The following is a 20,356-nucleotide window of genomic DNA, read 5'->3' as shown; positions in this document are numbered from 1 at the left end:
ATTCATATGGAAAAATAAAAGACCCAGAATAGCAAAAACAATGCTAAGCAGGAAGTGTGAATCAGGCGGTATAGCGATACCAGACTTCAAACTATACTACAGAGCAATAGTAACAAAAACAGCATGGTACTGGTACCAAAACAGGCGGGTGGACCAATGGTACAGAATAGAGGACACAGAAACCAATCCACAAAACTACAACTATCTTATATTTGATAAAGGGGCTAAAAGCATGCAATGGAGGAAGGATAGCATCTTCAACAAATGGTGCTGGGAAAACTGGAAATCCATATGCAACAAAATGAAACTGAATCCCTTTCTCTCGCCATGCACAAAAGTGAATTCAAAATGGATCAAGGAGCTTGATATCAAATCAGAGACGCGTCGTCTGATAGAAGAAAAAGTTGGCTACAATCTACATACTGTGGGGTCGGGCTCCAAATTCCTCAATAGGACACCCATAGCACAAAAGTTAATAACTAGAATCAACAAATGGGACTTACTCAAACTAAAAAGTTTTTTCTCAGCAAAAGAAACAATAAGAGAGGTAAATAGGGAGCCTACACCCTGGGAACAAATCTTTACTCCTCACACTTCAGATAGAGCCCTAATATCCAGAGTATACAAAGAACTCAAAAAATTAGACCATAAGAGAACAAACAACCCAATCAACAAATGGGCCAAGGACCTGAACAGACACTTCTCAGAGGAGGACACACAGTCAATCTCCTAAGATCTTCTTCTATTTCTCTCTTTAGGGTTCTGTAGTTTTCATTGTATAAGTCTTTCACCTCTTTTGTTAGGTTGATTCCCAAGTATTTTATTTTTTTTGAAGATATTTTGAATGGAGTGGTTGTCCTCATTTCCATTTCAGAGGATTTGTCGCTGATGAGGTATGTTCCTGTTATCCCTAGTTTTTCTAGAGTTTTGAACATAAAGGGATGCTGTACTTTGTCGAATGCTTTTTCCGCATCTATCGAGATGATCATATGGTTCTTATTTTTAAGTCTATTGATGTGGTGAATAACATTTATTGATTTCCGTATATTGAACCAGCCTTGCATCCCAGGGATGAATCCTACTTGATCATGGTGCACAATTTTTTTGATATGTAACAACAGTCCTTTACAGAGCACCTGCTTTAATGCCTTGAGTTTGTCTCCAAGGTCAGTGGAATGATATTTAGTTTCTCTGTTAGTGTTTTTAAAATTTGTTGAAAGAAAATGAAAACTTCAGTTTCAACTTACTTACTTCAAGGGCCATGGACTAAAAAAAACCAACCAACTCTGTCCTTATGAATCACTAAGTTGCAAGCAAAATTAATTTAAATTAAGGAGGTCAGATGTATTATGATTTGCATATTGGTTTTAGGTTTGATTTTGAGGCTTAAAATTAATTGTATATGGCACAATTTATAGTTTTATATTTATATGCTAATAATATTTTTGTCCAAGCATAATTATTGTGTAGAGAACATCATACCCATATAGAATTTTGAAGTATGATTTTTAATTGGAGACTAGTTTCTATTATTTTGTTTTTATTCCTTCATCCATGCAGGTCTCTATGAAGAAGCCTGGAAATTTCTCTCTGCTCTGCTTGTTATTAGGTAGATAACTTCATCTTTGGGGATAAGGAACAAGGAAGCCAATATATTTTGACCTTTTATGCATTCTGCATGCATAGACATGTAATATATTTAATGGACTAAACCTCCTACTTAAAAACAATATTATTTTTATTGTTTGCTTAATGTCAACCCACTTTGTGACATATTTTTCAAGAACACATTGTAATAAAGGCTCTCTTGAAGTCCTTTCAAAGTGCAGTTTGGGTGGAAATGTCTTCTGTCTATCATATTGAGAGTCATTCTGTCCCTGAATACATTTGTAGGATCCATTAAATAGCAATAGTATTATGGGTGATGCTGTTATTGAGCTCTGGAATGTTAGAACTCAAAGATCCTTGACTCTTAGTGTGTCTACCCAACTTACTATCCCTTTTTTTTTTTTTTGGAAATTTACTTTCAATTTCTGCTGAAAAAGTAGATCTAGGCTTAAGTAACTTAACTTCTTTGGTGATAACTATAGTAACTGTCTACAATAGGGATGGACAGTTGATGTAAATGCAGTCAATCAAATCATCTTACTTTCTTTTGTTTGAGCTAAGAGCTAACTACCTGGCTGACTTGGACAGCTGGAGGCTCCAGAGCTGATGTTAGGGAATGGATGGGTCAATAATTATACTTAAAAACAAAAGCAAAATCAAAACAAAACAAAAATCCAAACAACAACAACAATAACAACAAATGGACTCAGGACATAAAGAGATACCAGAATATCAGCTTTGTTATGGGTAAATCTGAGTTTGAAAATATGCTGTAGTCAAGGTCAAAATGGGCTGGGTTTCTGCTTTCTATCCCTGTAGTTGAAGTTTCCTTCCAGTAGCAGAAAGAGCAGCTAGAATTCCCCAGACCTCCCCTTGCCCGTGACTCAGGGGCCTCAGGAATAAGGCCTGCCAGGTGAACCTTAGGTACAGAGATCACACAACCAGGGAGGAGAGAACATTCAAGACTTATGGGCAGGACAGGTTCTAAAAGAAAAGGAATCAAAAGATCCTGGGTTCTAGTGGCACATGTACGTTCTTTTCAGTCTTGCCAGTCAGGTGAGTCATGCTCCGGAAAAAGGAGAGAAGAGGGTAAAGTCTGGGTGGACTTCTTTTCAGACACTCTTTAAACAGAGAACATTTCCAGTTTTATGGGCCAAGGCAGGAAGGAGAGAGGCTTATTTCCCTTATGCAGCCTTGAGACCAGTGTTGCAAGACAGTGTTATGGGGGAATAGGAATTAGGAGTCTGTAGAGGAAAGAAAGAAAAAAAAAAAAAAGCAGAGGAGAGTAGAGATATACAGAGGACAGAAAATGCAGAGAAATAGCTGCCTGACATCTCTATTCCCCTGAGGCTTGCCCCTTACTTGTGATGTGAGTTCTACGAGAGTCTCCCTACTCCTTATAATAAATTCTAGTACTTGGCTGAAAAGCTTCCTCTCTCCAGCTCACCTAAGATACTAATCTTTACAAAGTGTATTATGTGCTAAACACTGTGGTATGTTCCTTATAATAGTTAATTTGATGAAAAGCTGATTTGTTACAATGCATTTAAGTAAAAATTAAGTAATTAAAGATTTAACTTTGAAAAGGGTTAGCATTTAATAATTCCCTTTGCCCCAATATAGTTTCCTAGCATTTGCATTAGACTGTGGAAAAGGACACTTAGAATTCTCCCCCACCACTTGTTCATGTAGGGAGAATTATTAAATGCAAAAAAGATATAATTTCTCAGAAATTGTGTGAATACATTTGTAATAGTTTTAACATTTATTTAATATATAAAATGGTCAAGTGCGGACAAAAATGTTGTGATATTAGGATGAATCCTGTGAAGTTTATGTTTTTTTCAGTTAAAATAATTGAACATTAGCAATTTCATATGTATGAACCTCATTATGCACCATAATATTTTTAGTGGGTATATTTAAGAGATGAGGCCTTCTTTATGCAGAGAACTGTCTGCACTCTGGTCTAGGCTAAAATGCAAGAAAGTACTTCCCAAATGCCAGCTCATGGCTAAGTAGAAACAATCTGTGCAAAAAAAAAAAAGACTTTATTAAGACATTTTTAAAAATTGTCAAATTTCTTTGATTTAAAAAAATCCTTAAATACATAATTTTGGATGATTAAACTATCTTTTCTTTTTTAAAGTGATATTACAATAAATAGTACTTTAAAAATTTACTTACATAGAAAAATAATGGAAACTGTATGTAAGTCTTCAAAATTGTTCTTGTTATGTCACTATTATCCAAAATCCGAATGTTCAAGAACCATCCAAGGGTACACAAGGTAGCAGTGTGACTGGAATGCAGGCGGGTAGGGAAGATCAAAGGCTGTACAAGCCATTCACTCATCCTTCTCTTTTCATTTATTTATGTAATAACTTGTACAGCACTGGAGGTTATTTTTTGCTCTCCTTAGGGAGGAGGGTCTTCAGAGCCTGGGTCTCCTCTCCTTTTATTGTTGTATCACTCCTTTGCTTCATGAAGAGCAGAGCTGCCTTGTAATACACTGGGGACTGAAAAGGCAATGTCCCTTAATTTTTTTTTCCCCTAAAGCCTGAGCAACATGATTACCAAGAAGTTCCCATTCTGTCCCTCATCCTTCTACCTTCCCTTCTCCCAGCACAAACACATATTTGATAATTGCAGAGGCTTCTGAAGTTCTTAACGAGGGGGTCTTGTAGCTCTCAAAATCCTAGACCCATGCAGAAGAACAGTGATGAGGACTTCATTCCACTTGCTTTCCCCTTAATCCTTGGGAAGGAAGAATTAACTAATATTAATTAAACTTTCAAATGGCCCCTCTGCTCTGACGGACAACTTCTTCCTTCATATTTTGTAGTCATCTTTCCTAAGTCCTCCATCTTCTTCCTTGCTCTTTCCTCATAGGGTGGGATTTCTATTTCCTCACCCCCAATTCTTTATTGTGACTCGAGGACTTCAGGCCTTGGTTGTTCCCAATGTGGAGGTGGGTGGGGGTGGATTTTTTTCCATGCATGGGAGAAAAATATAATTTTTCAATTCTGGCTCAGTCTGCTGTCCAGCAGGTATTTTATTTTATTTATTCAATACTTTTACTTGACAAGCAAGGTGAGAATTAATTTTTTTTAAATATAGACAATACATTATTATCTCCAGTGAGTAAAGCACGTTTCTAATAACATGACTTGACCTTTCCCATTGCAAAACAATAACAATGAATAGAACTATTTTACTAAAAAGTTTTTTAGTCTCAGATCTGACTTTCTTTTCTTTCTTTCTTTCTTTAAAAAAATTATGCACTACTATTGAGTTCTTCTTTCCACCCTAGAGGGGTGTCACCAGTTTCAGTTTGATGCCAATGATCAATCAGTAACCATTCAATGTTGTTTAACAATTGCCACGCTGTTTTAGTTAGTGAGAATGAACTCAGCTTTCTCCTATTGACCCCTGACTGATACAGGCAGGAAAGTCTTTCTACAATTCTAATATTGTGCAGGAAACTCTTTGCTCCATAAGCAGGTAAAGGGAGTTTTAATTTGTGCTTTTTAAGAGGTGAAAATTTGAGAAAGTTTCAATAGCAACTGATTGTAATATACCCCTAAAATATTTCATTGTTGTATTAATATTAAGAATATTTCAGAAAGGGAAACAGGTAAACTATAATAATGTTTACTGATCATGTAACTGTGGAAAAGTCACTGAATATTTTGTGAATTTAGAATAACAATTTGTTCTCTTAAACATGTTCATAAAACCATTAGAGATGTCAATGTGGTATTTTGTGAATCATAGAAGTGTGCTATAGAAGTACAAATAAGCCTCAATTTATAATGTGAAAATCATATCTATTCATTATTTTTTCTAATCTGACTAAAATACTTTCTAAAAACAGAATCCTCCCACTGAAGTAGAGCAGTAGTATAGGCAGTAGTAAAAACTGTCTGCCAGAAAGTCTTGCAATAAAAGCTTTTCTGGGTTAGCTTTATAGATGAGAATTTGGAAGAATTTCAGAAAGCAAAGTCCATAGTTTCTGATCTCACCTTGTGCATCTGCTGAACACCTTTTCTCCTCAAGTGCTGATACTCTATAAAGTGCTAGAAGTTTATACTGCAGCTGTGCTTTGGAACTGGAGTATCTCCTAAGAATCATGTGTTGAAGGGTCCCTACTGGTGGCACTATTGAGAGGTGGCTTTAGAAGGTGGGACTTACTTGGAGGAAGTAGGTCACTTGGGAGCATACCCTTGAAGGGAATAGTTTATCACCAGATCTTCCCCTACCCCCTCTCTCTTTCTCTCTCTTTCCTTCTTCTTCCAGGTTGCCTTGAAGTTAGCAGCTTCACTCTGCTGTGCACTACTGGCCATGATATTCTGCCTTGTTAGTGACTTAAAGCAGTGTGGTCAAGTGACTATGGACTCCAACAAATGAGTATATGACTCAAAACAAATCTGTCCTCTTTTAAGTTGATTTTCTCAGGTTTTTTTTTTTTTTTTTTTGCAGTGACGGAAAACTGACTAACCTAAGTGCTTACTTGAAAACACTTTTAGTGCCTAATTTTAAAACCTCATTGAGATCTTACGTAATGTTATGGGAAGTTAGTGTATGGTCTATGTGAATCTGTATGGCCTATTATTTCTATTAGTAATTCTCAAGCTGGGGACTCATTCAGCATATTCAGGTAGAACCTCCATTTCTATATTTCTAACAAGATCCCAGGTGATGTTGATGTTTCTCTTCTGCAGACCAAACTTTGAATAAGGATTTATGAACAGAATTTTAATGTCAATCAACTGGTTTCTTTATAAGATAGCAATAATTGGCTGATTTCCTCTCTTGATTGAGAAAAATTACTTGGGATCACCATTTAACTCAGTCCCAATGCCAACTCAAGATAAATATTTATAAAAGAAGAAATAGGGCAGAGAAGATAAGACTGTGATTAAATTCTGTGATAGATTTTTAAACTCTGGGGTAACTCTAAGGCTTTTCTTTCTACATTACAAAACAGAATCTGCTTTTTTAGTGTGGATTTTGGAGTTAGCAAGATCTGGATTTAAATTCTGTATTTACCCTGTTCACTTTTTTTTTTTTTAATGACTTGTTTGTTATTTTTTTTTTCCTTTTTAGTGGATCTTACACATGCCAGGCAAGTGCTCTACCACTGAGTTGTACCCTTATTGCTCAGTTTCCTATCTGGGTAGCACAGAGTTGCTGTGAGGACAAAAGGGACAATGCAGGTCAACTACTTCATGGAATGCCTGCAAGTGGTTAAGTGCTCAAATTCTACATGATTTCATCTTCAACAAGCAAGTGAATCTAGGTCCAATTTGATTGTTACTGGAGTAGAAATTCTACTACACATCTATTGGCTATCACCATTTGGTAAGGTGGATTTTTGAACACTAGTCTGGTACTACAAGCATCATATCATCATTTCATTGTCAAAAAGAAGCTAATAATCGCATACAAAGCACTTCACCAGAAAAAAAAGTGTGAATATCAAAATTGAACAAATTTTATTCAGATCCTTAATAATTGGAGGTTGTCTCATTTAAAACTTTTGGCTCAGATATTTTTGTATCAGTATACTTATTATGTCATTTTTATTAATATATATGGAAAATAAAGTATGTACATTTGTCTTTATGAATATTTAGTCACCCTTCAGCCTTGTGATAAATTTCATAAACACCCCAGAGATTAATATTCAACACATCAAATGTTCTGTATTTATCCAGCATGTTAGACACTTTCATTTCAACCTCAGAAGCTTTTTTTCCTTCAAATTGAGGAGGTATTTGTGCAGTTGTTCACATCTGTAGAATCCCTAACACTGTATTTATGTAAAATTATACTTCAGTATAATTGCCTATGTAATTAACATTCAGGAAGAAATTATTTATTCAGGAGCACATTTCACAATTCAATTTCAGTCTGTGACAAAGAGGCTTTTAAATGTTAATCTTATGAAAGAAAATGGAGCAAATAGTAAAGGCTGAGGATTAATACAAGAGGCAGCTACTTACAATGTAATATTTTCCCTCACTGGGAATTACCTATTTTCTACCAGAGTCTAGGCATGTTTCAAGTCTCACTGGGAAGTGTGGGAATGAATGTTGAATTGTGTGAATATTAGCTGGCTGCACATCAGGTGATCAAATAAAAGAGCAAAACTGTACTGGTAGTTTTTTTTGTTTGTTTTGTTTAAGCTTTGAGAGAGACCGAATAAATGCATAATATGGTGGAGTTAAAAATGATCAAAACATAAGAGGTATAGTTTCTCAATCTATGCATTTTTTTTCTGTTTTGGATAATGTTTTTAAGGTTTATGAACAGGTACCTTACTTCCTCTCTCTGTTAGCTAGCTGGCTTGTTCAGTAACATGTAGCAACATCTTTTGAAAAACACAATAACTATTTATGTTACCATTATTATGGGGATTGGTGAAATATGGAAACCAGAATAATCGGAAATCTTATCTGTTAATAGTATGTTTCTTTTATGTTTATAGAATATCACATTGAAACAATATTAAAGAATTTGATGTTCAACAGAACATAAAAGCTTATGGGAAAGTTATTTTCTAGTCCTATATGAATCCATATATGAAGCTCAAAATTTTCTTTAAGACTATTCTGAGATATAATTTAGTGGTTTATTTGAAAAATAAATGTATAAATAAATATCCACATAGAATGTTTACTATATTGTTAAACAGTAATGAGATAACATATATGCTTATTTTATCATAATATAAACATTCATTATCATCGCCACTACCCCAGTCTAAGTCACCAAGATATTTATCTTCCTTATTTTGGTCCTTGTTTTCCCACTTGTACAATTGCCCTTGGAGCAGCCAGGAATCATTTTTAAACTTTGTTTCTGTCCATGAGCTTCCACCACTGCATATGTCCACCTACCTGTGTCTGCATTGAACCCTGTTATTTTAAGTGAACTCTTCATTCTCTTGTCCGTGGCTAACCCTTCACTATCTCCTCTCACTTCCTATGGTCTTAGTCCATAGAGAGCCAACCCTGTTCCTCAGAATATGGTCAGAATATAGTACCAGGAGAGAGAGAGAGAGAGAGAGAGAGAGAGAGAGAGAGAGAGAGAGAGAGAGAAGAGAGAGAAGAGAGAGAGAGAGAGAGAAAAAAAAAACATGCTCTGATGAACAGGAAAAAATATGGCCCAGGGACTCACATCCTCCAGCCACATCCCACATGCCTATGGTTACTACCCACTTAGTCACTATTAGGGGATTAATGCACTGATTAGGTTAAAACTCTCACAACCCGATCATTTCACATCTAAACTTTTTTTGCATTGTCTCATCATGAGCTTTTGGGGGGCACCTGGTATCTAAACCATAACAGATTATAACTGCAATTGTTAATATCTGAAATGTTTACCATGTCCTATAAGCCCTGTGTGGTCTGCCCTTTGCCTTCCTCTCTAATTTATTATGTTGCTCCTTTGAGTTCCTAGAACTTTATCAAGCTCTTTTCTGCCTTAGGGTCTTGACACTCTTCCCTATTTCAGGAACACTGTTTCCTCTTTCTTTGTATATCTGAATCCTACTTACACTTTAGGTATGAGATTACCTATTGCCTCCTCAGAGAGGCCTTCATATTTTCTAGTTTTTTTTTTCTTTTATTTTCAACTGCTATCCCATCTTTGCTATATTTTCTGAGTTCTGATTACGTTTTCCTTTTTTAAATTTAATATCACTAACATATCATAAATTTGTCCCTTCAAAGTTTACAATTCTGTGATTATTTGTATATTTGCCAAGTTGTGCAACCATCACAACTAATTCAAAAATCTTTTTATCACCTCAAAAAGAAATCCTGATCCCATTACCAGTCACTTCATTTCCCCTTCTCATATACTGTTTGTCTCCACAGACATGCCTATTCTAGACACTTCACATAAATGGAATCATATACTATAACTTTATTTACTTATATATAATTTTTTTTACTTAGCTTAATATTTTCAAGGTCGTATACATTGTAGCATACATCAAAATTTCATTCCTTTTTATGCATAAATAGTATAATCTTTGTATGATCATATCATAGTTTAAGTACTCATCAGTTGGTGGACATTTGAGTTTACTCTTTTTGACAATCACGATACTGCTATGAATAATGATATACAAGTTCTGGTGTGGACATATATTTTCATTTTTCTTGGGCATATAAATTTTTAATTATGCATTTATCTGCTTGTTCCTTATTTATTTGTAAATATTGATTATAGGATATACTCTCTGGGGAAAGGGATTATACTGTATCATCTGCTGCTAAGTCTCCAGTGGCGAGGACTATTCTTGGCACATCACAGCACTCAACATAAGATGTTCTTTGATTTAACAATGGGGTTACCTCCTGACAAATCCATCAAAAATTGAAGCTATTATAGGTAAAAAATGCATTTAACACCCCTAGCCTACTGAACATCATAGCTTAGCAACATAGTACACTGTAGAGTATTGATTATTTCCTGTGATGGCAAGGCTGACTAGGACTTGCTGTCTGCCATCATGAGATTTGCTATATTTTGCTAGCCCAGGAAAAGATCAAAATTCAAAATTTGAAGTACAGTTTTTACTGCATGTGTATCATTTTTATGCAATCATAAAGTTGAAAATTGTTAATTGTAGGTTGAGGACTATCGTCTGTTGAGTAAGGAAGGTGATCAAACCACATGCAGCCTACATTTTCAACTCATGGTTAATATACAGCATCTTATTCTGAACTTTTCTATTGTGGGAGCATTGGACTCAGCTAGAACATCTGGCTAGGAAGTTCTTTGTCTCTGTCTGAACTAGATATATATCTTTGGATACATGTCAAATTCTTAAAATCTGTGGGCCTTCCTTCTTCATTTATAAAATGTGAAGATTGGAGTAAATAATGTTTTCTGAATATGTTCAATGGAGGTATGTGGAGTTGCCTCAGGCACTGTTTCTTTTGATCAGAGTGACTCTGTGATTCTTAGAGTAATAGTTTTCCATGTATGATTTTATTTGAAGATCATCATGTGAGATTCAGCAATGATTTAAAATAGTCACTGGACACTCTGGTGGGAGGTCAAGCTGCTCTCAATTCTAACTTTCTGTGATTCTTTGTAAATTTGGAAATCATAGTAGGGAGCCATAGGTAGACTGCCAGTGGCTAGGAGGAGAGTTCTCAGATACCTGGATGGGGTCTGCCAACAGTAAAACCACAAAGAAATCATGTGCATCAAGCTGTGGTAGCATGTGTGGAGGAGAACAGAAAGACCACGTGGGGGGTGAGAATATGGTATAGATTGGAGCTAGATCCACTCAGCCTTGCATGCTGAGTGAAATTTATGTCCATAAACTTCTAAAAATATCAAAGAGCCATTATGGTGGTTGAAATAGGCATCATGGCATACATGGTCCCTCTGGAAGATAAAGACAGTAGAATAATATGCCATGCTGGAAACTGAGATAAGCCTTTGACAGACAGGCAGTTTGATTAAATTACTTTGTTTATTATTCATTCTGTGAGTTAGGGACTTGTCATTTAATTCTTGGATTATGTGAAGATTCTTCTGATCTTTATATACTGTTGCATTTTGATCAGGGAGCTCACACACTTTTGGTGTTCAGATTCTAGAATGAATTTAAATGTCAAGGGCTAGTTTGTTGGAAGTTTCTTCTCCTTTTTACTAAATTTGGTCAATGGTGAAATTAATCTTGACCTCTTCATAGTCCTATTGTAGTTATATGCATACATCTAGATTTTTTGGGGGTGGGGAGGTATGTGTGTATCTTGTATGAAAACAGGGTACAACTGAATAGTTTGAGTTTTAAGGTCTTCCTTGGCGAATAATAGAGTGATCTGAGAAATTCAAGCAAATTGAACCCTCTGATTCAAGCATATTGATATGTGAAGATTTATTTCCTACTGATTGTGTTCCTTGAATTGAATAGGAATCTTGTCAGTCCCAATCCATTAGGCTATTCTCTTATAATTAAAAGACAAACAGGTTTGTGTAGCAATGATTGCTTGCAGATTTGTGTATGTGCTGAGGGCAGGGAAGGCGGTGATAGAAGAGGTGGTGAGGAGGGAAGTCTACAAGAGATTGGAAACACAATGTATTGAAGGAATTTCAACTGTATCATAAAAGAGCTCCATTTAGTAAGTTTTCCAAAATATGTATACTGAGAAAACTGGGGTCTTTTCTGAGATAAATTTCATACAAAAATACTATTTGTGATAATGGTTTATCATTTATTATGAAGATAAAAAATATACTCCTTGAACATAAGTGGAAGTATTGATTATTGATAAAAATATGCATTTTAATTAGAAAGTTTGCATTTGAGATGGAATTGGGAACTGAAGGAGATCAAAGGAGATAAAATGAAGAAATAACTTTTAGGGTTCAGGTTGTGTTGTTAATACCTAGTACAACAGGAAAGAGGCAATTGTGCAAATTGGCATCCTAGATCAATCCTAGATTAAGATATTGATTAACTCAGCCATTTGTATGGTTTGTTCTGTTTGTTAGGGTCTGGTTGTCTAGTGTAGAATACAGAAAATTAAACAAGCTCCTATAATTCATGTGGAGCTAATTATAGTGTGTTTAAGAGTGTGCAAAGGCAGTGCACCTAACACATCTTATTGGTGTAGGAGTCAGAAAAGTATTTGGGAGTCACAGTGAACTAAATTGAGCATTATTAGAGAGTTTGGAGTAGAACAGTGATAAAGCAAAAACAGAAACAGAAACAAAAACTGAACCAGAAAACAAAACATGCTTAACTCCAAGAGAGTTGTACATGTCATTATATAAGTCATTAACTTATCAAGTTACTTAGTATTTTTGGAGATCTCTTTGATCTCTCCAGGAGATCAGAGTGGAACTACATAGGGAAGAATAGAAAGAAACAGAGTTGAAGCAATAGTAAATAGGAGATATGTCATGAAATCTTTACAACTCAGGTTAAGGAATTTTAGTCAGCAAAATAGAAATAATTAAAGGATAAAATAAAATGTAACTGTGAGCAATACCACAAAGAGTTAAAAATCCAAATCCAGTAAATTGTACATACAATAAGTATTTTTTATAAAACAATTTTAAGGAAACAGAAGAATCAAAAGAATAGGGTAAAAATGTGGATTAAGAGGAGATCAAGTTTTTGGCTAAGAGCTTGAAGTTACATTTTCCCTTAATTTATTTTAACTATAATAAGCTCCTAGTTAATTCCATATACTACTTCTAGCGGTAGGGGACTTGGAGACACAAGGGATGACTCTAGGACCCTTTAGGAAGCTGCAAGGAGTTTCAGATGGATTATGACAGGATGCGCAAATATGTGCAGGAATGAGGTAGTTTACCTAATGGCATGAAGCACCCTGGGAGGGAAGTGAAGCACCCTGGGAGGGAAGTGAAGCATCCTGGGAGGGAAGTAAAGCATGATGAGTGCAAGCAGCTCTCTTAAAGGGGAGCAGCAACTATTGTACTTTGGCTGAGTATTGCCCTGCAGCAATCCTGCCTTGGTGTTGCCACATCTCTGTTTTTTTAAATATTGACAATTAATTAACATTTCCTCTGGTCTTTGCTTTTGCTTATATCAAAATCACTCCTAACATTTATACTGTTAAGAGTCTTAAAACTGTGCAAGCTATTATCAAATTTTCACTAAAAATAATCAACAGTTCATAAAGTTTCCATTTTAATAACTCCAGAAGGCTGTCTTATTAATTTTAAGTCAGAATGTGAAATGCCAAGTGAACCAGTTATTTGTGCTGACTTCAACAGGGCTGTCTTGTCTCTTCTTTGCAAGCAACCTACATGGGAAGCCGATTAAATCATGATGATTGCTTGGTGTGATGACCACAATCAGATTTTAATTTTACTTGAATTCAACTTCATGGTTAACCCAAGTCTTGGGTGTGACTGTTCTTGTTCCCTGCTGTTAAGACTCTCCTTTTTCGATCAATTGAATCCCTGTTCATCCAGTTTCCTCTTTCTAGTCTATGGAGCCAGGTGTTCTGAGGGAATAAGGCAAATGGGATCAAGGTTTTTGTTATGGTTTAGATATTAGGTGTCCCCCAAAAGCTGATTTGTTAAACAATGCAAGAAGGTTTAGAGGTGAAATAATTGTTATTCGATCCTTAACCCATTAAGTGAATCAGTCCTCTGATAGGGATTAGCTGGGTAGTAACTGTAAATTGGTTGGGTACAACTGGAGGAAGTGGGGCATTGTGGGGGCATGCCTTTGAGGTGTATATTTTGTTCTGTTGAGTGGAGCTCTCTCTGCTTTCTGGTGTTGTGTTCTGAGCCATTTTCCTTTGTCCCACTTCTTCACCTGATATTATGCCTCACTTTTGGCACTGAGGAATAAAGTCAGCCATTTATGGACTGAGACCTTTGAAACCATGAGCCCTAAAATAAACTTTCCCTCCTAAAAATTGTTCTTGTCAGGTCTTTTGGTCACAGCGGCAAAAAAAAAATTGACTAAAGCAGAAATTGGTGCCAAGAATAGAGGTCATTGCTGACCATATGGTTCAGAAGCTTTTGGAGCTTTTTGGAATTGGTGGGAGGAATTTTGAGATGTTTAGCAGTGCAAGCTGGAAACACTTTAGATTGTTGTAAGTGGAGCTTAATGGATGGTTATGGTGGGAGCTCAGAAGACTAGAATGCCGGTAGAACTATGCACACTAAAGATAGACTCATGAGGTTTCTGAGGAGGACTCTTGAAAATTGTACTGGAGGCCATTCATGCTCCATTCTGACTAAGAAGTCGCCTGCATTTTGGCCATGTCCTGAGACTCTCTGTGAGGCTGAATTTAATGGTGATGGATTTCTTAATCTGGCAGAAGAAATTTATGGTATTCAGGCAGTGGAAGAACATAGTGGAAAGATTTGAAAAAACTTGGACTTGAAAGGTAGAAGTAAAACTGGGGCTAAGGAAGTTGAGTTGTTAAAGATTTTACCATCACTAAGGAAATGCTAGACTTTGCCCAGAGACATAGGAAAGATGGTTTAAGGGCATCTCAGGAATTGGCAAGACCACACCCATCTCAGGATCCAGGGTATAAAAGTAAAAATTCCTTTGAGAAGAGACCAGGGGGTCACCCTGCTTGCACAGGGTGGTTTGTTTCACCATGCTCAGCCACCCAGGCACTTAGAGGCTGCTGCAGCCAGAGTCCCTGGAGGCTTTACTACTAGCACATGGTGCTAGTTCTGCAGGAATGCAGGTTGTTGGAGTTAGGGAGTCATGGAGGCTTCCACCAAGATTTCAAAGGTAGGCCTGGGAGGCCAGGAAAAGTGGAGCAGGGTCAGATTCTCTGTGGGCAGTTCCTGAGTGGTTGATTCTTGGAGATGTGAGGAGGAAGCTGAAGCTGCAGAGGAGAATGAAAGATTAAGAAATGCCAGTAACTTGGAACATCTGCCTAGGAAAGCTGCAGGGATTAAGCCATGTGGGCTGTAACCAGCAAAGTCTTAGGGGCAGAGGTGAAATGCTCCTTTTGGACAGAACATCAAGATGCCTTGTACCCCAGATGCTGGATGTGGTGTTATGCTCGAATTCGAAACCCCCCAAAGACCACCAGAGACCAAGATCAATATAAACAGCAAAGGGGTGTTTATTGCAAGCTAGCTTGGTCCTCCGCGTGCATACACAGCAACTGGTGATGCTGAGAGGCCCCGAGCCCAGGGTTTGCAGCATTTTTATACATTCTTTGGAGAGGGCAGGGACTTCACATACATCATAGCCTCTTTTAGCAAATCATCACACACCGCGGGAAAATCAAATAACAACTCTAAAACATGATTAGCACACTCACTGGCGGGAACAAGTTGGGTAGGGGTGATTGGTCAGTACAAAAGGGGTATTCATTTGAACTGATTGGTTTAAGCCAAGAGGGGCATTCGTGCTGAACTACATGGTTTCCTAACACGTTATCAACCACCATAAACTACTGGGAGGGTCATCTGCATCCCAGGTATTTCCCTATCTCACGCTGATTGGTGGCTGCTAGGGGGTTACTATGGGTCTCCACCTAGCCTGGCTGAGTCAGGGACACCTGGCACAGCAGATCTCTCCTGTAGATAAACCACTTAGCAGGGTGGGAATGTGCTTAGGAGTGCTCTGTTGGTCTTTCCAAGGACAAAGGTCATGTCCCTTCCTTGGACAGGCTTTGCTCTGAGATAGAGGCTGGTTTTTCAGTGGAGCTACAGGATTCATATGCCTAGCTGGATTTTGGCTTTGCTTTCATCCCATCCCTTCTTTCTATCCCCCTATTTCTTCACATGGAAATGTTTACTCTGTGCTTTTATATATTGGATACAGGTAACTTGCTTTTGATTTTTCAGGAGCTCACAAAGGAGTTTGCCTTGAGTCTCAGAGGAGACCTTGGACTTGAACTTTTGGGTAATCCTGGAACTGTTGAGATTATGGGAACCCTTGAAAATGAACTAAATATATTTTGCATTGTGAGCTTGGCATGAGCTTTTGGGGGCCAGTGGCAGAATGTTATGGTTTAGATATTAGGTGTACCCCTAGAGCTCATTGTGAGATAATGCAAGAAGATTTTGAGGTTAAATAATTGTGTTATGAGAGCCTTAACCCAATCAGTGCATTTATCCCCTGATAGGAATTAACTGGGTGGTAACTGAGGGTAGAGTGTGGCTGGAGGGGGTGGGTCATTGGGGGTGTGTCTTTGAGGTGTATATTTTGTCCTCTTAGTGGAGCTCTGTCTGCTTCCTAGTGTGATGTCTTGAGCTGTTTCCCTCCTTCACACTTTTCTCCCATAATGTTCTGCCTCACCTCCAGCCCTGAGGAATGGAGCCTACTATCTTTGGATTGAGAACTCTGAAATTGTACACCCCCAAATAAACTTTCCCTTGTTACCGTCTAGGGGTGCTTTGTTTATTGTCTGTACTCAATAAAGAATTGAAGAATAGGGCACAGAGATAGCAAGCAAAAAGTAGATTTATTGCAAAAGCAACAGAGACACAGAGATAGACTTTCTCTGAAGAGAAGGACCTTCAGGGATGGGAATATGGTGGGGGAGTTTTGGCCTGTTCTTTTTATGGTCTCTGGAATTTCCTCCTTTCCTTATCTCCTCCCCTGTTCACATGTTCCTCACTATTATTGATTGGTGCCCCCTCTGTTTGCACACATGTTTTTGATTTTCTACTGGATCCCCCACTTAAGAGCATGAGTATGGAAGTGTCTATCTAATTGGGCCCCTGCTTATGTCCTCGAGTACTTTCATTAACCAGGAATTTGACTTCTTTAGAAGATCCTCTCCATGCTCCTTTGTTGTGTCCCTGTCCCTGACTGCCCTGGCTGCCTAAGCCCTTTTATATCTCCTTCACTCTCCTTAAAATTGTTCTTATCTGGTCTTTTGGTTGCAGCAACAAGATAGCTGACTGAAACAATATTTATTCTATTGGATTTGTAAGGGAGATTCTCCATCATAGATTGGTGCGAAGTTTATATTACATATGTTTAGCCCAATCTCTGACAAATGTAAGCTCTCAAAATTTATTTTCATTAGTTTTTTTTAAAGACTAATTCATATAGTTTAAGAAGTCAAATAATATTCTCTATGTCTACTCTGGAAAGCTGCTCTCCCTTTGAATCTAAGGTTGGTTTTAGATTTTAGCTTCACTGCTTTGGGTTCCAGATATCTGCATCCCTTTTCTTGTTATCTATCTTGACTCTGTTCAAATGCATTTCATTGTAAATAAACCCTTCTAGAATTATCCTAATGTGAGTATGCTATCCATTACCTGTTGGAACACTGACTATTCAATACTTGAAGCTGTTGTCTTTCCTGAACCATCATTTGTCTCTGGTTCTATTTCGGGCAGAGCCAACATAACATGTAGTTCTGAATATACCACTTCCCTTCTAAATATTCTGTGTGTGTCCATTAGACTAGACTTGTTAATTATAACATTTAGAATATTCTAATAAAAGATTTACTCTCTCTATATTATTGAATTTCTGAATTCTCCATTTTTTTTTCTGTTTCCTAATCTTTTATTATACTGTTCAGTATATTTAGATTTTTTGTTAGTTTAAACATATTTTGTATTTTTTTTTCAAATTTTACTTCTATAATCTTAGATTTTTCAGAGTTCCAATCCTATTTTCATGGCTATATTGCAAATTTTTCCTTATGTCTTTTACAAAGTTTTATTGTGATTTTTATCTTTAATTATGAGAGGGGGAGGGAACGAGAGTGTGCTCATGAGAGATGGATTGGTTGTGGTGGAATCCCTGTAAACCATTTGCCTTTTCCAGGAGCCCTAAAAGTCTAACAGTCTGAAAAACATTTTATGTTACTTCTTTGACTTTGAGGTTCTTAATAGCACACACTTAAATATGGCAGCTGTTTTGATACTTTTAAAGAACTGTCTGAAGTTTTTTGTTTGTTTGTTTTTTTACCCACTCAGAGTTCAGGAAGAATCAAAGCAAACATCGCCTTCTCCCTATGCTAGTGGGTGGAAATTTTCTAGTCCCCCATGTAATCTAGCATCTGAACACTTGAGGCCCTGGGTTTGTGCATGTATCTCAGGTGAGACTAAAACCACGCCACATGGGGCAGACACATTCTTTTCTCCTGGTGTGTAAAATCTGGAACTAGTTTAACTACTCTAGATTAACAGCTTTCCCTCTCACCCTACCTTCCCAATCAGAGCATCAGATAATGACATAGGGGCTCTGAGGAATCTCATTTGTAGTCTGAATATTTCACTTGATTTTTTTTTACCCTAGCTTACCAATGCATTTCAAGAATGTTAAATTATATTCAGATATCTTAAAAACACACGTGGTAAAAATGGGAGTTCATAACGCACTTGAATCAAATGTATGAAATATGATATGTCAAGAGCTTTGTAATGTTTTGAATAACCAATAAAAAAAATAAAAATAGAAAAAAAACAAAAACAGAAAAAAAACAAAAACAAATTTTTTCATGAAAGCGTTTGAGGTTATCCTGTCTTGTCATATTTTTCGAATGATGCACTCTTGAATTCGCTTACCGTTTTGCTCAGCCTTCTAGCAAATTAACCACATTGTGGGTAGATGAGTAGTCAGGTTTCACTTTCCTCCCACCTTGCTGCTGCAGCCTCGGTATTTTCATCCACATTTTCCTTCAGTTAATTCCCTACCTCTTTGCCTCTGGGTATCTCTCACTCTGATTCACCTTCAGCCTCTTATTTTCTCTGAATCTTCTCTCATCCAACTCTCAATTTCTGTGCTTTCTGGAAATTTTCTAGGGTTCTTTATTCTTTCATGTTCTCCTGTGTGAGTACATGAGCTCTTAGGATTTATCACTTGTTGTTGATGCTTCCAAACTTTTCACTCAAATCAGCTTGTCTGAGCTCAAAACTCCTATCTTAAATGGTTGTTCAGCATATTCCAATGTCCCATAGGCATCTCAAACCCATCCAAATCTAAATTCATTACTTGGCCCTCAATTCCTCTTCATTTAAAAATTTATTTTCAACCTTGATGTCAAATTAGGAATAAGATTTGGCCTTTTGTGTTGCTAGCCATCTTAGAATAAAAGACCTTAATGACACTAAAGTGTATCCTAACATGTATCAGAATTACAAACTAATAATGAGCTTCTGTACCCTTTTTCCCTACTCACTTCTATGCTTCTTGAGTTGAATTGCTTTGTCTTATGTCAGATCATGAAAAACAGCTGTTTAAAATGTAAAGCTGAAAAGGTCAGGATGAGGCGGAATTGCTATGCTCATTTCTTTTCACTTTTTCTAGGAAGGGTGCTAAATAAACTATGATGTACAGGATTTTTACAATGAGGACATAAAATAATGTTCTGTCCTGATAAAATAGCTGTAAATTGTTACAGGTAATAGAAAAAGATGTTATTGTCCTTTAAAGGAACGTGTTTGATAAATGGTCTGAGCTGATACCTCTATAACCCATGTTCCAGCCACCCAGATTCCTCAATTAATCCATGAACTTGCACTTCTTTGGGTCTTTATTCATGCTTTTCTATACTCTTTTTACATCAAACTTTAACTCACTATTTAAAACTCAGGTCAAATGCTGCCAGTGCTCTAATTCTATAGTCCTTTGAATTAGAATTAATTACTACTTGCTTTGTGTAGTAAAGCAATGATTTTTTTCTTAAGTTTTTTTTTATTGTGGTAAAAACATTACATTATGGTGTTGCTAACTATATGCACATGTGGTAAAACAGATCTCTATACCTTTTTGTCTCAGATGACTTGAAACTCTATACACTGACCAGCAACTCCTCATTTTCTCTACCCCAGCCCCTTGGTTTCCACTTTCCACCTGTTTCCTGAGTTTGATTACTTCAGATACTTCATGTAAGTGGAGTAAAGAAGTATTTGTCTTAAGGTGATTGGCTTCTTTCACTTAGCATATTGTCCTCAAGATTCATCCCTGATGTTGTAGCAAAACAGAATTTCCATCTTTTCTAAAGGCTGGACAGTAGTCCCTTGAATGTACCTACTAAATTTTCTTTATCCGTTCATCCATGCATGGACATTTAGGTTGATTTTAAATCTTAACTATTATGAAGAATGCTCTAATAAACATGGTGTGCAAATCTCTCTTGAAAACTTTGCTTTCAATTTTGTGGGATATATATTTAGAACATGGATTAATGGATTATATGGTAGAGTTTCTTTTTTAAAAAAAAAATTTTAGGAGACCCTCAGGGTTATACAGTGGAGGAGGTAGAGAGAGAGGAGGGGAGGGGAGGGG

This window comes from Marmota marmota, unplaced genomic scaffold (genome assembly GCF_001458135.2).
Source record: "Marmota marmota marmota unplaced genomic scaffold, marMar, whole genome shotgun sequence".
NCBI lineage: Eukaryota > Metazoa > Chordata > Mammalia > Rodentia > Sciuridae > Marmota > Marmota marmota.
This window is presented reverse-complemented; position numbering follows the sequence as displayed.